Source organism: Lycorma delicatula, chromosome 1 (assembly GCF_047948215.1).
Source record: "Lycorma delicatula isolate Av1 chromosome 1, ASM4794821v1, whole genome shotgun sequence".
NCBI lineage: Eukaryota > Metazoa > Arthropoda > Insecta > Hemiptera > Fulgoridae > Lycorma > Lycorma delicatula.
In genome coordinates, this window is record NC_134455.1 from 114698795 (window position 1) to 114724602 (window position 25808).

The 25808-nt window shown below is 33.7% G+C and overlaps 1 protein-coding gene across 2 annotated transcripts in view; it reads left to right on the forward strand.

The window, feature by feature from the left end:
• Positions 1-25808, forward strand: part of LOC142321454 (facilitated trehalose transporter Tret1-like) — a 124939-nt gene that overhangs the window by 44588 nt on the left and 54543 nt on the right. Inside the window, exon 1 of one of the 2 annotated variants that reach the window (XM_075359562.1) lies at positions 3872-4009. The exons of the other annotated variant lie outside the window; for it this stretch is intronic. The gene's annotated coding sequence lies outside the window, so the exon portion shown is untranslated. Of the gene's footprint in view, positions 1-3871; positions 4010-25808 lie in introns of those variants that run through there. 2 annotated transcript variants of the gene reach the window in all.

The following is a 25808-nucleotide window of genomic DNA, read 5'->3' on the forward strand; positions in this document are numbered from 1 at the left end:
CGAATTTTATTTAGAAACAGCACATTTGTCAGAAAATTGCCTTATTTAACGTGAACAAAAACCAAATTATTTTTTGGTGTAATGAAAAATTTGAAGAACAAAATTTTGTTTTTCAAATGTAGTAATATACTGTTTCTAAATAAAATTCGAATTTTTCTAACTTTTCTTTGTTTTATTCAACTTATCTTACACCAGTTGGTTCAGAATTATATTCTCTACAAGTTTTTTTTTTTTAAGTTCTATATGTTTATTATTCATTTTACAAAGTTATTGTACGTCAAACATAAAAATCAGGATTTCTATCACAATTTATTGGTTTTCACCCCAGATTTCTCAAAAACTGTTGCAGATACGGTTTTGATATTTATTCTATTCGATTTTTATTTTAAACCATAAAAGATCACTATTTTTTCCCCTTAATTAAGTCCTAAAAATTTCAGTAAGAGCTCATTTTATCGGGGTAGCTGAAATCGGAGCAAAATCTTTCACTATTCGTAACACTCAAACGAAGCATTTTAGGATGTTATGAATTTTTTCCATTATTTTCTTGAGTAGAATAAATTATGAAAGTCCCAGGAGAACTTCGTGATACGTTCTGAATATAAGTATCTGACAAAGAAATTCCAATAAATTTTTCATTTTCATTAGGATGACAGGTTTATATTTATTCCATTTGTATGGACTGAATTAAGATATCCCTTCAAAATCTTACGTTATTTTTTGTTTATTTGTTTGTTTTTTGGGACAATATTTTACATCATAAAACCACACAATAAACAATATAAATTATATAAACATTTTGAAAAATTAACTGAAAACAATTAAGTAACATTACAACCTATAAAACTAAGCAAACTTCAATAAATTTTATTGATAATTATGTAAAATTTTATTTGTAAATAAAATTAAATCAAACCAAATTTACATATGAAATATTTTAATTTTAAAATATAACGTTAATTATAGCATTCAAATAAAAAATTAAATTATGCTAAAGATACAGTTGTTATTTAAAAAGAAATCCCTTTCGGCATGCCGGAAGGCGGATGTAGATTTCACCGGTGCTAAGTAGGAGAAAAAAAGATTTCCACCTAAAAGTTAAGATAAACTTCAAATTTACTCAATACGGCAATGGTTGCATGTGACAATATTTCACATGTTTAGCATACGACAAGCCCCCATCTTCTTACAATTCCAGCAATATTTTGGTCATCCCTTGCCGTAAGGGTTGGTCATATCAAAAATTGTTTCAAACAAAAGTTTTAAGTAATGTTTAGAAGACTAACGACCACTTTAAACCGATTTGATCCTGTGCCTATTAAGGGAGGTATGATTTTTTTTGTCTTCAAAACTCCATTTTTTCCACCTCCTGAGCCAATGGTTGGTGATATCAAAACTTTACTTAGATCATTTTTAGGCCCTTATTCAAAGAATAGTAGGAACTTTAAACGAGTTCGATGTTTTACTTAATAAGAAAGTTATAGCGATATTTTGGTTTTTCGGAAAAAACCCATATCCACCCCCATGTTTCGATTTTATCCATTAACAAACACGACCGAGATTTTGGGTCGTTATATTTTATATATCATTTTGAGAGTGATTAATCACAAAATTACGGCAGTTGTGTTCACGAGAAAGTGAAGTATATATATTTCACGAAGATATGTCAAAATTTTCCGGAAGTCGAATCATGGTATCCATTACGATAGATAGCTTTCTTATGAAACCTACCTAATAATAATAATAATATATTAAATTCAATTTGCATTAGTGAAAACAAAACAACTGTAAACATGAGATTTCCATAAGAAATGCAATACGCCAATATCTTCTAGTTTTCTCGGATCAGGCTAAACCTGATTTAATTGAAACAATTTTATTACCAAACTGACACTAATTGATGTAGATCACTGTAGATAACTTATTTTTTGTGTTTTATATACGGTATATTTTGTAGTGATAAAGTTAAGAAATTATTTAAACAAAATTTGTTTATAATTTATAAAAATAAAACGAAATTCAGGCAAACATATTTTAGGAGTTGCAGAGATATAGATGGTGAGATGAATGAAATTCCAACTACTTGAACACTTTTAAAAAAATGTGATTTATGGAAAAATTGAGAAAGGAAACGAATATTTATATGTAATTTTAAATCAAGTGAGACGGTTAGTTTTGGTGATTATTAAAAGTTAAATAAGAAAATTAAAATACATGTTCAATCAACTATACTGTAATCTTATTTAAAGAAATTAACATTGTATAACTTTCTTACTTATGAAGTTACATTGCACGAGGTAAAAAGGCTTTAGGTAAGCGTATAAGATAAGCTAGATCCAGTTGTTTATCATACAAAAGTGTTGAATAAACACCGCTGTTTTGTAGTACCGTCGTCCATCACACAGCTTTTCGTACAAAAAAAAATTTTGTCTACACTTACAATAATATTATTGATTAAGTGTATATCTTAATCTAATCGTGGTTCAAAAGATATATCTATTATATAAAGATATAAGATATATTAGATCAAAAGAAAATATAAATAACGAAGAGAATTAGAATCATTTTATATTCTAAGTGCAGTAATGTTTTATCTGAAAATTTGAGTCATTATTTTTTTGTTGTAGTTTTTGCTATATGTACAGTTTCTGAGAAAAGCTGAGAAGTTAAGAAAAATATTGTTACTGAATTTTTGAAGAAAAGTATGGTATTGCTTTCGGTCGCATAGTGGGAGTGGGGATTGAAAATTCATTTTCTTTACCTTTTGGGGTATGCGGAATACGGAAATATCATTCACTTTAGGTCGGGTATACATATACATATAAGTAAGGAAAGTATATTACTTCCTTAATACGATTGAATTTACCGCACAAGTTTGATGGGTTGGTAAGTTAAACACCTGATGGTACAGGAGATAAAAAAAATAAGAAATTAATGAACATGTGCCGCGATAATGACTAATTGAATTAAGACTAACAAAAAACCGTTTGTAAAAGAGGGGAACAACATAGTGAATAATAGACTTTGAACGTTGTTTCTTTGGTTACAGGTAAGCTTTATAATTAATGTAATTAGCAATTGTAAAATTTGTAAATAAATAAAATTTACCTTGGTTTAAAGAGAAACACTTCAGTTAATTATTTGTGTTTAACCTCAAGAAAAGAATTAAAAATTAATAAAACACACACACACACAGTTATATATATATAAATGAGTTGATACTGTTTAAAAAAAATTAACGAAAAGTCGCTCTTCTTGAGCAGAACTGCCAAGGATTTTTATTTTTAATATATAATTATACTATCAAATTTTATTTTAAGTGGAAACACTGATGTAGTCGGATTACCACTTCCCCAGTGCTTTGGAAGGAAGAGATTCAGTCAGTTATATATATATATATACTGTTATATATATATATAACTGTTATATATATATAACAGTATATATATAACAGTATATATATACTGTTATATATATATATAAATTTTATACATTGGCCTTAATGTATACAGGCCAATGTATAAAATTTTGTGGCTCGAAAATTTCCAAAATTCCTAAATCAATTTCACTGAAATTTATATTCATAAGCTGTAGAAGTGTATCTGAAGTTGTGCATTTGAGAATTTTATGGAGATTGGTTTAGTCGTTCTTGAGTTACGCGCTTAATCTAAGGTCGACAACATATGGAGGTTATGTTGACTGCGTAGTGGTGTATTTTTCATACGCGCTTATGTAGTGAGCACAGTGGTTATTGACTTGAAACTTGTTTTTTTTTTATTACAGTACTTTTTTGAGGTAATGTTTTTTTTTTTTTTAATTTTAGATTAGAATGAGTTGATAGTTTTTTTAAATAAAATAACGAAAAGTCGCTCTTCTTGAGCAGAACTGCACAAGGATTTTTATTTTCAATATACAATTATACTATCAAATTTTATTTTAAGTGGAAAGATTGATGAAGTCGGAACCACTTCCCCAGTGCTTTGGAAGGAAGAGATTCAGTCACAGTATTGTAATTATTATTTTATAATAATAATAGTATAAGATGCTCATTTTATTTTTAAATTTATCTGCATGATTAAGCTTTGTTCTATCTGCATAACAATTTCTGTTAATTATGGTTAAGTTAAAGAAAAACTGCTATTTATTTTGCTGATTTGTTGTAGGAAAATGAATAAAAATAATAATATGTGTATTTTTTTATTGTTCGCTTTTCGTTACTCATTTATTCGAAAAATATTTAATCCAATTTGAACTTCTGTTCAAATCTATTTAAGCCGCACTTATATGAGATTTTAATTAGCTAGTTTTTTCTATACTATCGTGATAAAATGTTAAGATCTGAAACCCACTTTAAAAGAAAAAAGCTCTTTGGCCAGCATGAACTAGGTCACACTAGGGCTCGGCTAATTTGTTCCTAATGAACTGTAAAATTTCTGGAACTGTTAAAGAAATCGAGGAGAAATTTTTCGGTTTTACAGAATATCACCTAAAAAGAAGGTTTTTAATATTATCATCTGTCGCAATATCTTTGTATTGTAATGATGTAAACGATATACATACACTGCCAAAACAACTAAAAGGCAAAAATTGAAAAAAAGAGTTTTAAAGCGTTTAATAATTTTCTAAATTTTTATTAGTAATATTTGTTATATTTCTTACACGATTACGTAGCACTATTACACTTAGCTCAATGGAGAAAATTATTATGATTAGTATATCTAATCTTACTATGTTTTCTCTTAGTATCTCTATCTCTTAATAAGTATAAGATCGTACATTTCATATTTAAGCCGAGGCAGTTATGTCTGGTTTATATCTCATATTTGAATAATTACACCACCACTATTATTTAAGCCACTATCATAATTATTGAGATGAAATACATTATTAAAACGATTAATAGCGTTTAATATATACTCATTAACTCAGTGTTTCCCAACATTTCAGAATTTGCGACCCAATTTTCAATTATAATTTTCATCGCGCCCCCCTCTCATACAATAAAAATGTATATAATAATAATAATATATTTTTGGGTATTTTGACGCTAAAGCTATACTACGACCTTAATAACAAACCTTACAAATTACCAAGAATAAGTAGTAATTACCAAGTAATAAGTATTGATATTTGGCAACACCGATCCGCTGCATTGAACTCGCGAGAAGTTCCGATTTGTGGCGAACATTCTGAAACGTCTGCGCAAACGTGTTTAAATGCTGCACTAAGTTCAATTCCAGCCAGTCTCAGTCGAGTCGATCCTTCTATCGCCATCGAATCTATCGTGAATGTGTATGTTGTAATTTGCGTGTTAATTGCAATTCACGGTATTAAATATTTACGGCAGTAGATTTATACAGAATCAGGGATAAATTTTTTAGCGAGGATTAAACGATAGAGAAGCATCAACAAGTGCAAATGTAGTTTCGAAAATAAAATCAAGAAAATATTTTCAAGAATACTTAAATTTTGAGTTTACCATTACTGAAGTAAATGAAGAAGAAAGCACCCCCTGTGTGTCATTTGCTCAAAACTTTTGGCAGCAAAAAGCATGAAAGCTAATAAACTTAAACGACATTTGGAAACGCTTCATAATGAGTACGCTAACAAACCCCAAGAATCCTTCGAATTAAAATTAAAATCATATGAAAAGCAAACACCATTTTAAAAAAAAAACTTTGTGAGTGAAAAAGCTTTACTTCCCTCTTACAAAGTTTCATATAAAATAACCAGATGTAAAAAGCCTCACACCATTGGTGAAGAGCTCATTTTGCCAGCTGCAATTGAGATTGTAGAAACTATGTTTGGAAACAATTTTCTCAAACAATTCTAATCTATACGTCTATCAAATGATACTGTTGCCGGTCTAATTGGTGATATACTGAAGATGTACAGCATCAGCTTTTTGGGAACTTGCGTGACAAATTGTTTTTAATTCAGCTTGATGAAACAACAGGTAGCAATAAAGATGCTCATTTCATTGCCTATGTTTGATTTTGTCATTTATCTTCAGCACCTCAGCAACAGACATCTTTCAGTTTCGATTACCTCAGTCAGGATGTCACCGATGCGAATGCCACGTATGACATTTCCATCTCTGTACTACACTAACTTAGTTAACCCTTCTTTCTTTTTCCTGTTTAGCCTCCGGTAACTGCCGTTTAGATAATACTTCAGAGGATGAATGAGGATGATATGTATGAGTTTGAATAAAGTGTAGTCTTGTACATTCTCAGTTCGACCATACCTGAGATGTGTGGTTAATTGAAACCCAACCACCAAAGAACACTGGTATCCACGATCTAGTATTCAAGTCCGTGTAAAAATAGTTGGCTTTACTAGGACTTGAACGCTGGAACTCTCGACTTCCAAATAAGCTGATTTGGAAGACGCGTTCACCACTAGATCAACCCGGTGGGTAATAAGTTACCCACCGGGTTAACCCTAGAAATAATTTCATAGTCCTAAGTAAGACCGTCTCGATTGAGCTGATAACTAACTCTACACCTACTCGAAAACGGGAAAAAGCGAGAGTCCCACACACATCAACTCTAGCTTATACTAGCTCATCTGGACTAAAGAATATATATATGTATGTATACGCGTACATAAATACGTTACCAGTATAGCGGGCGGCATATAGCTGTGCACATTGCGTGCGAGAGAGAAAGACTGATAGGACGGATGGAGGAGTTAGATAGTCATTTCTTTACGGAAACATGTGGTATAGCTTCGTATACTGAAAATAGTATAAGATATTTTCAGGATAGTTAATAGCACGGTAAGCCAGCCGTCAGCTTATGTGTACAGTACGTCGCCCGCTATACTATGTGTTGCTTTTGACCTTAAATCTCAGGATTGAGAAAATCGATTTTCTTCAAGATTGGCTTAAATTTTAAGTGAGGCATTGTTCATCATTTTTTTAAAAATATTAAATTTTTAAAAATTCGTTAAGGGGATATCGTAATAAAACCAATTTCAATTTTCTTCAGAGACATTCTAGAGAAAACTTTATTAAAGTAAGTCTGTTACCTAAAATCGCATTTATAAATAATCCAAATAAAATTTTACAAAAAAAAAACAATCCCCAACTCTTAAAACTGAGATATATGTGTTTTGTTTTAGCTCCGTTCGGTTTAAATATTTTTTGAAAGTTTATACTACACCCATAGAGTTACCAAGAAATGTATAATTTTTTTTTTAATTATAGACCCAGTACAAAAAATTCAGAAAAGTATTTTTTGAAAATAGTATACTTATTTTAGTGTTTATTGAAGGGGGTGTTAGATTTAAAGAAAATTTTATTTAAGCAAATTTCTTGAGATTAACCAGTATATGAATATTTTAGAAATATTTCTTAAAATTTGTTCCCTACCTGTAAAAAATATGTATTCTGTTTTTTTATCTCTAACTCTTTTAATTTTTATTATTAGAAATGCATACCTTAATTGCCGGGATTTTTTATTATTATTAGGTAATTTTCATTTGTTTAAACAATACTCCTCATTAGATTTAATAAACTAAATTTATTCGATAGGATGAATGCAACACATCATTCGTGTTACGTTCTACTACTACTGAAATTAATACAGAAATACGTAATACTTAACACTACTGAAATTTTTATCTTTTAGGTTTTGATAATTGATATCAATGATACACTGATAACAGAGACATTTTAAGTAAATTGCTCATTATTCTATACATGATTCATTTTTTAAATACTCTTAGTCAGGATGTGCTATTGTTTGTACATCCTGACTGCTAATTTTTCTGATTGAAAGATCAGCCTTTAGATACTAACATATCACATCAGTATATTTTAACATCTGTTTCTTTTAAAATGCAGTAGAATACCTTAATTTTAATGATAAAACCCAAACTTTTTTTAATAGTTTTTTTTAGAAGCGTAATTTTTACTGGAATAATTAAATCAGAAAAAATAAAAGTTTTGTAATCAAGAAAATCATATGAAAATAAGTTTGATGTTAAAATAAATTAATGCTTTAAATTAATAATTAAATTAATAGTAAATGAATGATAGATTTTAAAAAATATTATTAAATAAAAATGCACAATGAATATTTTAGAGTAATATGGATTTTTTTTAAATTGTTAGTAGTGGTACTTCAACGCAGAAAAAAACAAATACATTATTTTTTTCCTACATCGCATTATTAAAACGTCAATATTTTATGATACTAGTGATAAGAGAAACACTTGTATTTAAGTTACTCATTACAGCATCTGTTTATTTTACTGTAATTAAGTTATATTTGAATTTAGAAAACAATGTGTAGTTGTATGATTTTTTCAAAAAAATAATTCTCTGAAATACACCTACTCATGAATTAGACCATTTCATTAACTAAAACTGAGTTTACTGATCTATGTATAATAATTATAAAATAGCCATCACCATTTTAAATCTAAGGATGATTTTTTTCACCATTATAAGTATGAAACATAACATCAATCACAAGGTTTGCATGAACTCCAAAAGACTGCAAAACAAGTAACTTATAGGGTGCCCAGTCGTACTATACCTACATTTACCCATCTTAAGGTTTTATTATTGAATAAATACACTTATATTTTTCATTATACAAATTTCTCAACTACACCGCAATGGTGTATAATGACTACTATACAGACTGTTTCAAAATTTAACGATTACGTATCTCGTTAACGATTTCTCTAGGAAGAATCGCCCGTAGTCAAACATTTAGACGTCGGGACTAGCGCAACATTGAAAAATGTTGCAAACCGTTTTTATAAAGTAAATATTCTTACTTTACAGTACCTTTTTTTTGTTATAATACAAATTGTATCCGGTTATTTAAACTGGACAAATTGTTGATGAATATAAAAAATTCAACAGATAACAATATAATATGAGCTACATAATTAGAATTTTTTTTTTTGTCTTCAGTCATTTGACTGGTTTGATGCAGCTCTCCAAGGTTGCCTATCTAGTGCTAGTCGTTTCATTTCAGTATACCCTCTACATCCTACATCCCTAACAATTTGTTTTACATATTCCAAACGTGGCCTGCCTACACGATTTTTTCCTTCTATCTGTCCTTCCAATATTAAAGCGACTATTCCAGGATGCCTTAGTATGTGGCCTATAAGTCCGTCTCTTCTTTTAACTATACTTTTCCAAATGCTTCTTTCTTCATCTATTTGCCGCAATACCTCTTCATTTGTCACTTTATCTGATTTTTAACATTCTCCTATAGCACCACATTTCAAAAGCTTCTAATCTTTTCTTCTCAGATACTCCGATTATCCAAGTTTCACTTCCATATAAAGCGGCACTCCAAACATACACCTTCAAAACTCTTTTCCTGACATTTAAATTAATTTTTGATGTAAACAAATTATATTTCTTACTGAAGGCTCGTTTAGCTTGTGCTATTCGCCATTTTATATCGCTCCTGCTTCGTCCATCTTTAGTAATTCTTCTTCCCAAATAACAAAATTCTTCTACCTCCATAATCTTTTCTCCTCCTATTTTCACATTCAGTGGTCCATCTTTGTTATTTCTACTACATTTCCTTACTTTTGTTTTCTTCTTGTTTATTTTCATGCGATAGTTCTTGCGTAGGACTTCATCTATGCCGTTCATTGCTTCTTCTAAATCCTTTTTACTTTCGGCTAGAATTACTATATCATCAGCAAATCGTAGCATCTTAACTTTTCACCTTGTACTGTTACTCCGAATCTAAATTGTTCTTTAACATCATTAACTGCTAGTTCCATGTAAAGATTAAAAAGTAACGCAGATAGGGAACATCCTTGTCGGACTCCCTTTCTTATTACGGCTTCTTTCTTATGTTCTTCAATTGTTACTGTTGCTGTTTGGTTCCTGTACATGTTAGCAATTGTTCTTCTATCTCTGTATTTGAACCCTAATTTTTTTAAAATGCTGAACATTTTATTCCAGTCTACGTTATCAAATGCCTTTTCTAGGTCTATAAACGCCAAGTATGTTGGTTTGTTTTTCTTTAATCTTCCTTCTACTATTAATCTGAGGCCTAAAATTGCTTCCCTTGTCCCTATACTTTACCTGAAACCAAATTGGTCTTCTCCTAACACTTCTTCCACTCTCCTCTAGAATTCTAGTTAAGATTTTTGATGCATGACTAGTTAAACTAATTGTTCTGTATTCTTCACATTTATCTGCCCCTGCTTTCTTTGGTATCATGACTATAACACTTTTTTTGAAATTCCCCTTTTTCATAAATATTACACACCAGTTTGTATAATCTATCAATCGCTTCCTCACCTGCACTGCGCAGTAATTCTACAGGTATTCCGTCTATTCCAGGAGCCTTTCTGCCATTTAAATCTTTTAATGCTCTCTTAAATTCAGATCTCAGTATTGTTTCTCCCATTTCATCCTCCTCAACTTCCTCTTCTTCCTCTATAACACCATTTTCTAATTCATTTCCTCCGTATAACTCTTCAATATATTCCACCCATCTATCGACTTTACCTTTCGTATTATATATTGGTGTACCATCTTTGTTTAACACATTATTAGATTTTAATTTATGTACCCCAAAATTTTCCTTAACTTTCCTGTATGCTCCGTCTATTTTACCAATGTTCATTTCTCTTTCCACTTCTGAACACTTTTCTTTAATCCACTCTTCTTTCGCCAGTTTGTACTTCCTGTTTATAGCATTTCTTAATTGCCTATAGTTCCTTTTACTTTCTTCATCACTAGCATTCTTATGTTTTCTATGTTCATACATCAGCTGCAATATATCGTCTGAAACTCAAGGTTTTCTACCAGTTCTCTTTATTCCGCCTAAGTCTGCTTCTGCTGATTTAAGAATTTCCTTTTTAACATTCTCCCGTTCTTCTTCTACATTTTCTACCTTATCTTCTTTACTCAGACCTCTTGCGATGTCCTCCTCAAAAATCTTCTTTACCTCCTCTTCCTCAAGCTTCTCTAAATTCCACCGATTCCTCTGACACCTTTTCTTCAGGTTTTTAAACCCCAATCTACATTTCATTATCACCAAATTATGGTCGCTATCAATGTCTGCTCCAGGGTAAGTTTTGCAGTCAACGAGTTGATTTCTAAATCTTTGCTTAACCATGATATAATCTATCTGATACCTTGCAGTATCGCCTGGCTTTTTCCAAGTGTATATTCTTCTATTATGATTTTTAAATTGGGTGTTGGCAATTACTAAATTATACTTCGTGCAAAACTCTATAAGTCGGTCCCCTCTTTCATTCCTTTTGCCCAGCTCGTATTCACCCACTATATTTCCTTCCTTGCCTTTTCCCATGCTTGCATTCCAATCTCCAACTATTATTAAATTTTCATCTCCTTTTACGTGTTTAATTGCTTCATCAATCTCTTCGTATACACACTCTACCTCATCATCATCATGGGCGCTTGTAGGCATATAGACGTTAACAATCGTTGTCGGTTTAGGTTTTGATTTTATCCTTATTACAATGATTCTATCGCTATGCGTCTTGAAATACTCCACTCTCCTCCCTATTTTCTTGTTCATCATGATACCTACTCCTGCCTGCCCATTATTTGACGCTGAGTTAATTACTCTAAAATCCCCTGACCAAAAGTCGCCTTTTTCTTCCTACCGAACCTCACTAATTCCTACTATATCCACATTCACCCTATCCATTTCCTTTTTAAATTTTCTAGCCTACCAACCTTATTTAAGCTTCTAACATTCCACGCTTCGACTTGTAGAATGTTATTTTTTAGTTTTCTGGTGACCCCTTCCTTAGTAGTCCCCACCTGGAGATCCGAACAGGGGACTATTTTACCTCTGGAATATTTTACCAAGGAAGGCGCCTCCATTATTTCTATGTGAAAATGCAGAGAGCCACATTTTCTTGGAAAAAAAAACAGCTGTAGTTTTCCATTGCTTTCAGCTGCGCAGTACTCAGAGGACTGAGTGATGTTGAAATGGCCGTTTAAGTCATTGTGACTCACGCCCCTAACAACTACTGAAAGAGCTGCTGCCCTTTTTCAGGAATCATTCCTTAGTCTGGCTCTCAACAGATACCTCTCCGATATGGTTGCACCTTCGGTCCAGCTACTCTGTATCCCTGAGCACTCAAGCCCCCTCACCAACGGCAAGGTCTCATGATTCATAGAGGAGGAATAAGCAATAGTGAGCCATTAAATAAAAATATTGAGCCAAACATAAATGGTGCTTATAAATATTTTTTTCCCGGCAAAATTCGGGTAAGTTATATTCAGTAAAGAATACGTTATTCTTCCTACTGCGTTTATTATGATAGAGCGTTAGACGGATAAACAGTATGCATTTGTGATTAGAACATTGTACAAAAGTGCCATTATTTATATGGCTGTTTAACGATAGTTTCTACGTCATTTAAATATCCATTCTAGATCACCAATTTGGTTTCAGAAGCGGACATTGTACCGTTGAACAACGCACAGGGCTGTAAATAACCAAATGTATGGAAGAAGAGAGGTTCTGCTCGGCGCCTTCTTGGATGTTGGGCAGACCTATGACCAGGTCTGGCTGCCTGGGCTGCTCCATAAGTTAAAACACATGCTTCCTCAACCATTCTATTTAGTCTTGCAGAAGTACCTCTATGAGTGTTTTTCCCAGATCAGGTGCAACAACGAACTATCTGAATTTTTTATCATTTTCAAAAAATATTCCTTCTTTAATTTTTTTCACACTTGGTCTTAACTTATAAGAAATCCTGGCCATTATAATCCATTGCTTTTGCAAAATTTTTTATCAAACTAAGTTTTATATGTAATGGTGGAAGGTATACATTCTTTAAATTCACCAAAGCTTGATGAATAACAATTTTCTGCTCACCTGTGAGCGCTTCCCTCTTCAGTTAGTCTCTTTTAATATACTTTTTTTTTCTTTTTTTTCCTACTTCCCCGGGCCGGGTATCCAATTGAGTATGCGCAGCCCGGGAAAGTGTCCTTTAAACTCAAAGGAAGCCTCCCCACCCGCCGGCTGTACGTTCGGCACGGCAGATCAGCCCCCCCCCCCCCCGGGGTTGGATCTTTTGTTTTAATGTGCCTGCCTCAAGCCCCGCCGACAGAGAACCAGGCCCGAAAAAGCCGTCCCTAGCCCCCGCCGAGGGAACCGGGTTTCGGTCTTTTCATTACCCAGTTGTTATGATCCCCAAACGAAGGAATGATCTTCTCCCCATAGCTGCTTGCCTTAACGAAAATATTAAACTACTAAGTTACCACGGGGCCTTTAGCACTATCTTGGCAAACTCCTCCATTTTGTTCCAATTGTCAGCGGATCGCAGGAGAAAAAGAAGCAGATTCTCCGGATTTAATTCTTGCAGCTCTGCACGTCATCTATGTATAGTCCATCTATTACAGTGGAACAGAGTATGTTCGGCAGTATCCGAATCCTGGCAGAACATGCAAATAGGTGCTGGTCTTCTACCGAATCGATGTAAATAATATTCGAAACTACCATGCCCAGAAAGTATTTGAGTAAGATAATAACCAACCTCTCCATGTCCTCTATCAAGCCACATGCCCAAGTCGGGTATCAATCTCCTGGTCCAGGTAGCTTTAGTGGAAAGATTCCATCTGTCCTGCCATATGCGCCTGATGTTGGCTTGGGCTTCTTGTTTTGGCATGCCACGATACCTAAGTGATCGCTCTTTAACTAAGAGGTCGATAGGGGGAACCGATGATAATACACAAGCCTTATCGTAAGAGATGGTGCGGTATGCAGAAGTGATGTTTATAAGAGCTTGCCTATGCAGAGTTCTAATTCTTACGACATTTCTTGCAACACAAAGTGCTTTTTCCCGTATAGGTGCAGCATACAATATTACAGAGGTTAAAGTTGAGGTAATGACCCGCCGCCTAGATGCACGTGGAGCTTCATGTCCAGCCAACAATCTTGTTAAAGCCTTTGCGGTATTCTCGACCTCTTTGCATTTCTGTGCGAGATGAGGACTAAACTTTAGAGCTGGGTCTGTAATGACACCAAAATATTTTGTTACTGCCACATGGTCTAGTCTGCGATCCCCAACGCGGAGATTTAGGTCTCTGAGTCGCCTTCTTCCAGCCAGAAAAATATAGTGACATTTATCTAAAGACAAAGATAGTTCTCGGTCCGAGAGTCAGATATTAACCAATGTTAGCACTTCATTACCGGTAACTTCAAGGTCACGTTCAGTTTTGGCTTCAATTAATATAGCCAAATCATCGGCATAAGCAACTATTTCCGAGCCTTCAGGTAATCTTAGTCTGAGTATTCCATCAATTACTATTAGCCAAAGCAAGGGGCCTAACACAGACCCCTGCGGCACTCCTCCATGAAGCTGATATCTAAATTTACCTTCGAACGCCTCGACCAAAGTCCACCTATCAGTCAGATATTCTCGTACTTGTCTTTTGATATAGGAACTAATCTGTTTGTCCGTGAGAGCTGCCATAATCGTATCCCACCGGACCGATCCAAAGGCATTTTTGATATCTAACATAATAAGCAGCGGGATTCTTCTGGTAAGCCACGTACCAGATCTGACAGACAATACCCAGTTGGTAATTTTTTCCAGAGCTTACAGCGCGGATCTATGTTTCCTGAACCCAAATTGGTTATCATGAAGCCCTTCTTTGGACTCTAATTCTTGGATAAGTCTGTTCGCTACCAAGCGCTCGGCAACCTTTCCCATATTATTGATGAGACTCAACGGCCGATAGCTAATGATTTCTTGATTGCCGGACTTCTTAGGCAGGAAAACAGTCCGTGACTCCTTCCAGCATGCGAGGAAAGTCTTGTTTTGTACTCCATAATTGGCTACGTCAGTGATTTCCCAGGGGATTATCTTCATTAATCCTTTGAGGAGGGCAGCCGGGATTCCATCCGGATCCGGACTTTTTTTATCCTTCAGACCAGACACGGCAATAGCGACCTCGTTTTGTGTAAAGCGTTTAGCTTCACAGTCTATTATGTCCGTATGTCCCTCGTCTTGAACAGGGAAGAGGCTATGAAGATACAGTCTGGCCGTTTCTGTAACTAGGACAGGCAAGCGGCGTCCTAGTCTCTTCATTACTATTTTGTATGCCCTTCCCCACGGGTCTGAATCCAAGTCAGCATACAGCTGTTTCCAACAGTTTCTTTTACTAGTCTTTATTAGATGATTCAAAGTACGCCTAGCTTGGAAAAATCTTTCCTTCTCCTGGTCATATGGCGCACCGCCAGCGGGCCGCAGCCTTTGCTTTTTCCTACGCCAAAATTGTAACACTCTTTGCTGATCTGCAATTTCAGACGTCCACCAATATACTGGGTGATGACCCCCTCCAAACTGTGGGACTCTAGACAGTTCTGTAATAATTGATTCTTGAAGGACTTGCGGCGATACTATTCTTCCATCAGATAGGGTCCTGGCAATCTTGTTAACCACCACCTCAACTTGTCTTGGACTAAGTCTAAATCGTGTGCAGTGGCTGATGTTTAAGGTCTTGCGCCTTCCATAACAAGCAAAGTTGCTAGGTGGTCGCTTCCGGTTTCAGATTCAAGAACGCTCCAACTAAAGACGGAAGGATTCCATCTGCCGTCCACCAGCGTAAGATCCAGCACTGATCTATGGCCTCTTGCCTCATAGGTATAAGTGCAGTCATTCAGGCAGATCAGCCCTGTGGTCATCATCATGTCAATGAAGATTCGTCCCCTTGCATTGGTATAAGAGCTGCCAGTTAAAATGGACTTACAATTAAAGTCGCCTAAGAGTATAGGTCTACTAGGTGCCCGCTGTTTGACTCGCTGCAAATCGTTGATGTACTGCGCAAAGTCCCCGATATTAATGTTTGGACTTACGTAACCTGCTATAAGGACAAAGTCCGGGAGTGCTACTGCCAGAATTCCCTCACCTCTATGAAGTAGGTGCCAGCCAAGACGGCCGGAGACATTACTGATAGCAACATCCCCAACCGCATCAGCCCACCAGTCACCTCTGGCCGCCGTTCTCAGGTTGGGCTCTGTGGTGACTATAAAGTCAACCTCAAGATCGTTCGCAGTCTCCCCCACCAGATCGTGGGAAAGAATGCTCCTGTTGGCGTTAGATAGTATTATTTTAATACTATCTAACGCCATTATAATAATATACTATTATTTTAATACTACCTAAATAAGGTAGTCTACACTGCACTCCTCCCGTGCGATGGTCTGTGCCGTTGCAGTCAAGGCATTTAGTGGCCTCCTTGCAGTCTCTTATCAAATGGCCTTTCTGACCGCAGTTGTAACAAAGGGTTGACCTATCCGGGCCCTTACATACCGTACTCGTGTGATCAGCGGCCCAGCATCTTTGACACCTCACATTACCAGTCCTGATATAAGCCCGGCAGTGAACCCAGCCGACCTTAATTCTACTGGAAAATAACTTAGTTGCAGCCCTCTGATTGGTTATTACTGTCGCATTTCGAGTATTTCCATAAGCCTGCCGCAATGAGGTAATTCTGAAAGACTCAGTCTCTCCAATAACAGCCGTAATAGCCTCGCTTAATTCTTGCGCTGTGGTACCCTCTTCCATGTCTTTAACGTGTACCACTGCGCGTCGGTCAGCCTTAGTACGAAAATCCACTTGAAGGTCAGAAGCCCTGTCTCTCAATGTTGCGGTAAACTGAGGCGCATCTTTAGAATCTTTAATTCTGACTTCCAAGTCTTCATTTCTACCCTTGCGCAGGGACAGGATTTCCCCTGCCTCCTCTTTAAAGATCTTATCCTTTACAGTCCGGAGTAGATCAGCATACGACTTGTCCTGTGACCGGACAACCACCACTTTGCTGCCCTCCACAGGAGGTGTTGGTCGCCGAGCAGAAGCGGATCTAGAACGCGTCCTACTCTCTTCAGTATTTTCGGCGCTACCATCAATGCAGGCGTCTCACTAGTCCTGAACAGATAGATAACCATCTTCTTAATCATGACACCAATAGGACCACTTGGCAGAACGAACGCCGAATTAGGGGCCCTTAGTAAGATCTTCTTTACCGCGCCTAGTATACACCCAGCAGAAGCCCTGTCGCCCTCTGTCGAGTCGTAAAAAACAGTATACTTACTGATCTGAGTGTCGTATTCGTCATCCATAATGACAGAAGTGTATACAGCTATCATTCCAGGCTTCTTGCCCTCTGCCATTGCCCTTTTGGACTAAATGATATCAATAAATTGACGGGTATCTGTAACGCCCTCTGCAGGCAAGGTAATTAATTTGGCTTTAGACATTGTCCAGGCAGACCATCTCTTAGCGGTCATATCCAGAAGTTCCTCATCAGTTAGTTCACGACTTAATATGTCTTCCTGATCTGCACCAGGGGGCATATCAGTCTGTATATATTGCGAACTGGTCTCTGGAGTAGTCGTAGTCTCCTGCAGATGTTTTAAAGCAGTGTATATTTCTCTTAATTCTTTACTATGGTCATACATATAATTTAACATGTTTTTTCCCAGATGTTATTTGTAACGCATCATCGCTTGTCCTAGTCGAAGAGTAACCTCCTTTAAGCCACCAGTATTGAACTCTTCTTCAGAGGAGGATTGTCTAATTCGTTTTTTGCCCTTGGGATCAGTCGGTTTCAGCGGTGGAAGGCCTGAGGATCCCTGTCCACTAGCATAACTTTGTTCTGCTTTATCCGCCATGGATGATAAATAAACTCAACAACTATGTAGCAGTTGTGTTCTCCAAGTAATTCCCTTTAATTTGATACCCCACACGTGGGTTAGTCAAAAATAAGGAGAAGTCAATGGTCCCCCAAAATCGAAAAAAATTAGGGGGTCAATCAATCGGGAATGACCCAATTCGTATAGATCCTGAACGGTTTTGATCCAAGACCAACGGGGCGGTCAAAAATAAGGGGGGGTCAAAACGGTCCCCCAAAATAAAAAAAAAATAAGGGGGAGTCAATCGATAGGAAATGACCCAATTCGTATAGATCCTGAACAGCTTTGGTCTACGACCAACGGGTAACAAGATATGAACTTTAAAGTTACCCCTATAAAAGTCTGTAGACTAAAAGAATTCAGTATACCTACTGTTATTAGTGAAAATTTTCCAAGTCCTTATTTACGTTAAATACAGTGACGTCACTCTCCTGTATTAACTTGCACGAAATGTCCACTATAAAAAACAGAAATAACTCAGTTGTCCGTTGTCTAATTTTCACAAAATTTTAAACACTTATTTGTATATCCATCCTCGATGTGAATCCAAAATTTCCGTTTAAAAAAAAAAACAAAAATGTTTTTTAAAAATCTTAGTAATCCGTTAACCAAAAATTCTATTTTTTCTATAGACTTGTCCAGTAGTCCAATCACAATGTTAAACAGCACTTTCCTGATAGATAAAGCCGAAAAAACCCGATCAAAAAGCAAAAAACAGCGGAGCGAAAATAGCACGTCTTAACAGTCCGAGTTCTCCCACTCAACTTTTCCTGGACAATGGCTCTTTTAATATACTCTCTCTCTTTTTCCTGTTTAGCCTCCGGTAACTACCGTTTAGATAATTCTTCAGAGGATGAATGAGGATGATATGTATGAGTGTAAATGAAGTGTAGTCTTGTACATTCTCAGTTCAACCATTCCTGAGATGTGTGGTTAGTTGAAACCCAACCACCAAAGAACACCGGTATCCGGATTCAACCATCTCTACTCTCCCATTATCATAAATAACAACAGTGCTTAGTAGTTCATATTACTTTTTATCCAACAGATATTTCTGCTTTGGAATTTAAAGTTACGTATATATAAATGCTTCATTGTGTATTATAATACAATACATATATACCTCAAATTATTATTTGAATATTGTTAGTAATATATATATTATAAACAATATATAAAAAGCAATATGTATGAAATATAACAAAAACAATATATGCCTGTATCAGAAAAAGCATGAATAAAACAAAAGACCAAACTTGTTATGGTACTCCCGTGAAAGCCAGAATGAATCAAGTTATTTAACAGTAAAAACAGAGATTAAAATGATTATAAATTGTTGAGTCTTTAATATAGGCTATTTATTAAATCATATTACTGTAATAAATTTATCTTTCCTAGAAGGATTGAGTCTTAGTAAACATTTAGTATCGATGTTATTCTGTGATGAAATACCATATTAATCACACTGGTCACTCCTCCAAATTATTCTACTCTCAATCATTTATAAATATCTTCTGACATTCATATTTCATTATTAATATAACCTTTGCCTCACAAAAAATCTTTACAAGTTGTGTTTAGTCTTAATAGAGAAAATTAATCATTTATTACCATTTTTAAGTTTTTACAAGTCAGTTAAAAAAAAATGTGAAGTTATTAGGATAAATTTTGAGGTCATATTTCGATCAACATCAAAACGTACAAAAAATAAGCCAAAATTACCTTTGTAACAAAGCTTATAGACTTCTTTAATTGGTTTGAATTTCTGTGAGGAAAATAAATTGAATGTTATAACCTCTAGGATAGAGTAATATTTCCTGATGACTGAAGAATTTTTATCTCTTCAAATAGAAGAGTAACATGAAATCAACTATAACACATGATTTTAATTGGATTAGGCGACCAGTCACATGGTTAGGAGAAATGTAGTAAAATGAATATTTTCAAACCCTTTCACCATACACACCGATGTTCCTTAGATATTATTTTTCTTGTGAGGCTATTTATAAAAGAAGTTATTTAGTGATTTACCTTATAGAACTCAAAGAAACTGTTTTTCATTGTTTTACATCAATTCCTGCTGATATGTTAAGTGATGTGATAAAATAGTTGTGATGTTGTGCCGACTTCTGCGGCACAGTGTAAAGTCGTAGTATTTCATTGCAGAGGTTTTGAGTTCATATTCTGGTCAGACATGACAATTTTCACTCGCTGCAAGTATTTCATATCATAATCTTTGAGCTTAAGTGACAAATTAACCAATTAACAAAAAAAAACTCCACTTAAAAAATATTTGAATTAAAATGGTGACCACCTTAAGTGTTAGTGCTTAGAATTTAAAATGTTTTAAGATACAATTAAATTCTGTTAAACAAAGTGGCAGTTAGTAGTAAAATTATTAATTGCTGAAGTAGTAACAGATAGTTAATACGACTAAAAATAATAGTTTAACACAATACTAATAAAATAATAAATAGCAAAAATTGTTAAGTGTTTCTTTGCTTTAGTTACTATGACACGATAAAATGAATGTTAATACTTTGAATGATAAATAAAAAATAAATGCTATAAGTAGAAAAATAAATGCACATTTATTTTTAAATTTCTGTAGGTAGTAAGTAGTGCAGATGTATGTCAGTGTCATAACAAAAACAAAATTTAGAACTACATAATTAAATATCTTAATTTTTCGAACTAACTTAAATGAAATATGTTGAATGGAAATGAACGTAACACGAGTGACCTTACCGGCAGTTAAATAATAAATAGTTATTTTTTAAAATATCTTTACTAAAATGAGCTGGGTTGAACGCAACGCCTTACAACAAAATTCTAACACGATATACTGATATACTCTAACAATGTATTATCGATTTTTTTCCTAATAGCTTCTACACCCTAAAAAAAGTGATTTTTATGCAGACTATTTTATATTCTCTTCCTGATTTAAATAGCAGTTATAAATTATCTAAATCAGATCTATTCCTTATACATGATGGTCAACGGCAATTTTCCTGATTGGAAGATTAGCCTTTGGGCACTAACATATTTTATTAGTATATATTTCAATTTGTTTCTTTTAAAATGCAGTAAAATAACTTAATTTTAATGGTAAAACCCTAAATTTTGGTTAAATATTTATTTTTTAAAAGCGCAATCTTTACTTGAGTAATTATATCAGAAAAAATAAAATAATTTTTGTAATCAAGATGAAATAGATACAATGTCAGATGTAAATAAATTTGATATTAAAATAATTTAAAGCTTTAATTGAGTAATTAAATTATTAGTAAATGAAAGATAAATTTTAAAAACATTATTAAAGATAACGATTAAAAATATACAATGTATATTTTTTTAGAGTGTATTTTAATTACACCTGTTCTTTTTGTTGTTTTTTTTTTTTTTTGCCTTTTTAGATATTAATAATGACTACATCATGACGATAATGATGACTTTAAAAAAATAATAAATGTTATATCTTTAAATTAAAGGTAATAAGATAATGTGGGTATTTTTTTTTAATTCTTAGTAGTGATACTTAAAGATAGAAGAAAATAAATACTTTTTTACCCTAAATCCCATTATTAAACTTTAGTATTTAATGATAATTGTAGAGATAAGAAAATCATTTTTCAGTTTTAGGAAAGGTTAAGAATTTTCCATAACGAACCTCTTTTATCTATTCTATTTTAGCTTTTTTTTTTTTTATGAAATAAAGTTTTTTTTTTCTTTTGAAAAGTTTTCAAGCTGGTAAACAGAAAATAGTTCATAGTATGATATATGGTTCCTTTTGGAAAAACCCTTCTGATATATATCAGTCTTCTAAGAAAAACATGTCACGTGCACGCTCAATGTTTTCCTCATTTGTGGCGGTAAACGGTCGTCCGGCTCCTTCGTCGTGCATAACATTTGTGCGACCGTTTTTGAATTTTTCAATCCATTCGTAGACACTCCGTTGCGGCAACACACTGTTCCCGTACTGTACCGAAAGTCTTCGATGAATTTCGGCCCTTGATACACCTTCCGACCACAAAAAGCAGATCGCTGAACGTTGCTTTTCTTTGGTGCAAACAGAAAGCGGAGCAGCCATGGTTAACGGCAGGGCAGCGATAATGGAACTAACCTAGCAGCATCAAACCTGCACGGACATACAACAATTAAACTACGCATGCGTCATCTACGCAACACGACAGTACTACCAACATAAACAAAAATACAACTAAATTGCGGATAATAATTGACTTACCCTCGTATGTAATTTAATAGGCGTACAAGGAAGTCATGTGGTATCCACATCAGATCTTTTAAGTAATAAACATTTACCAGTAATAATTAATGAATATTAAAACTATTAAAACTAATCTATAAAAACTAACTACTAATTAATCTTTAAAATAAAACTCAATTTTACTTTACACTAGGGTTAAAATCATCCGAGTTAAAATAATAAAGCCCCAAGTTACCCGGTAAATCATAATAAGGTGACAAAGCCTTACACAAATTATAGTACAACCCTTTCGTTGTATAATTTGCACCAACAAGATTTTCGGATATCTAGAAGACTGTAACCGCAAACATCGCTTAATAAATCTTATGTGTATTATTTTCAAGAGTTGTATAAAAACTGAAAATAATTTTGTTTTTAAGATTAACTATAACTAGAATTATTTCTTGACAAATTCAATATTTTGTTAATAAAATATCGTTCGTTTATTTCCATTTTATTAGACATCCTGTACCTCCTCACTTGTGCCCCATAACAGATAATCGCTCTAAGAACTGCATTAAAACTTGAATTTTACTAAAAAGGAATTTCTTTATTATAGATTAATATTTTTGTTAGTGTTCATTACCCCGATTTTATTTCTCTTACACCCCGTTTTCTCATGCTTGGATCGTCTGCCAACATTTAGAAATACCATCGTTTTGGACTTTCTTAGATTGACTTGTAAATTTCATTTTTTACAATATTGTTCAAATTTGTCAAACATATTTTGAAGCGTTTCTGTGTATGATGCTAACATTACGATATCTTCAGCAAAAGCTAATAATTTTTTCATCACATTTCCCTGTAAACTATGCTCAAGTTTATTTACGAACAAAGTAAACAGTATCGAATGCTTCAGGGGTGGCCAACAAGTCGATCGCGAGGTCAATTTAGGTCGATCGTCGATCTCTCGCAATGTCTGGGATGGAATTCCGTATACCATGGACTTTGAAGCGATTGTAGAAGACAAAACTTTCTAGCAATAGTATAATGCATTCTGGAATTTGCCAAGGTCATAAATTCCTAGAATTCTGACAGCCTGACACTGTGATCTCCGCCCACCCAGCACAATACATTTTGACTTATGTCTTATACTTGTCACCGGACGCAACGCGTGAACGCAGTACGACTCGACTCATAAGAACACAGTCAGTTAGCTTGAATATTTGGTAGTGTCATACGGTAGCTTCTTTTCTTTTGTATTAAAAGTATTATTATTAATCAATATATATAAATCGTTGAGTTTCAATTTTTCTTCTGTTTAAAATTTAAGTACCTTTTCTTTGTTTTAAATTAAATAGCTTTTCTTACCTATCTATTTACTTGATATGTGAGCATTCTCGGCAACAAAACTCTAAACTCCGGTTATTACACTGAGAGAAAAATAAGGGACAGTATTACAGATATATTAAGAATAACAATAATTCTATTTAAATTAAGAAGTGAGTATTGTAAACCGTAATAAATATATTATAACTTTAACATACTTCTTGTAAATTTGAATATATCTACATTAGATTTTAATATACTTGTATTGCTGTCCCTGATCGTAATATACAGTATTGTTATTATTTCTCTCAATGTAACGGAGATAATTGCCGCAGTTCATGAGTTTTTGAATTTTCTAGGAAAATATTTAATTCAATATTTATTCTTTAAATTGTCATATTTCTTTCCATTCTAGTATACCCATGGACACGAGTAGTAAACCAAAAAAATCGAAAACTTATCACTTCAATGAAGAATGGGAACTCTATTACTTTTTTACAATGGTAAATGGTAAACGTTGTTGTTTAATATGCCTTACCCCGGTAGCCATTGCTAAAAAGGATAATCTGGAGAGACATTTCTTAGCTTTACATAACAAGTATCAAACAGATTATCCACCAAATTCTGAACTGAGAAAACATAAAATTAGGGATCTTAAAACTCAATTAACAAATCAACAAAGCGTTTTTAAAAAGCCAAGGTTGAAATCACAAGCAGTAACTACTGCATCAATCAAAGTAAGCTATCTCTTACAAAAACATGTAAGCCTTTTTCCGACGATGAATTTGTAAAGAAAGTTTTTTTGGAAATGTCAGATTCACTTTTTAACGATTTTAAGAACAAGAGTGAAATTGTTGCTGCAATTCAAGATCTACAATTGCCTCGAAACACAGTGATGCGACGAATTGAAAGGATGAGTGGGAATGTAAAAGAGCAGTTATATAATGATATTAATAGATATTCTTGTTTTTCCCTTCAGTGTGATGAATCGACAGATATAAGTGATACAACACAATTACTTGTTTTCGTTCGTATGGTTTTTAAGGATTTTACATCTAAAGAAGAATTGTTGGGTATGATTTCTTTGAAGGAAAGGACTAGAGGTGTAGACATATTCAAAGCTTTTAAAGACTTGCTCAATGATTTGAAAGTACCACTTTTTAAATTAGTCTCAATAACAACGGATGGCGCAGCTGCAATGATAAGTTGCAGAAATGGATTTATATCCCTATGTCAAAATGAAGATGAATTCCCAGCCTTTTTGAGCTATCACTGCATAATTCACCAGTAAGTGTTAGCTAGCAAGAGACTAAACACTAAAGAGGTAATGGACATAGCATTTAAAATTGTTAATTCAATTTGAGGAAGTTCCCTCAAACGGCGTCTCTTCCAACTGCAGCTCGATGAAGGCCAATCTGAATTATTACTACATACCGATGTGAGATGGCTAAGCAGAGGTAAATTTCTGCAGCGATTTCGTGATTTATTGTCTGAAATTATAGATTTTCTTCACGAACAAGATGAAAACTGTGAAAATTTAAATGATGAAACTTGCCTTAGTGACTTAGCATTTCTTACCGATTTTACTTCAATATTAAGTCATTTAAATTTAGAATTACAAGATAAAAATAAAACAGTAATTGATATGATCAGCTGCATAGACGCATATAAAACAAAATTTATTTTATAGAAGATCTGCAACAAAATAATCTGAATCATTTTCCAAATATGGCAGATAACCTACAAACACATAAAAATATTAATTATAAAATCGACAAATACGTCGCGGAAATCCAAAAAGTAATTGAAGATTTTGAGGTAAGTTTCCAGGATTTTGAAAAAATTAAAGAAATTATGGAATTTATATTTTTTCCTTTTAAAAGAGATTTAAGTTTGAAACGCATTAGCAAAAAAAGTTTAGACATATTTCGTATGGATCAAAGGTAATAGAAAATGAAATTATAATTTTACAAACTGACTTAATCTTACAAGCCAGAAAATTTGAAGAAGATTTTTGGAAATATGTCAACCGAGAAAAATATCCCAGTATCACCAAATGTAGCGAATATATCTATTTTTGTTTCGGATCTACATACCTATGCGAATCGGCATTTTCATACTTGAAGCTAACGAAGACTAAACAACGTTCTGTCCTGACTGATTTCCATACTGATGACTCATTATTATTATCTTTGTCAGGATATACACCTAATTTTGATTCCTTGGTTAGAGACATGCAACTTCAGTCTTCCCATTAATGTTAAAGCAACAAAGTAAATTCTAAATCTGTCTTTATCTGTAGCTACTTTGAATTAATAAATATTGTTAATAATTATCCATATTCCCCTGGACGTGAGTTTTTCGGCTCTTTAAATAATTATTGTTGTTGTTTTTTACGTATATAGATAAGCCATATATCTATATTTCAGTACGAGGTGTACTCAGCAAGCTATTGATAGATTAGCAAAAAGTAAGTCATATTATTCTTTGATTATAAAATTTCCTGGCCCAAACAAACGCGAAAGTGAAATATTGAAATCAAATTATCAGCCATACTGTGCATTTTTATAACAACTTTTTCATATTTACGA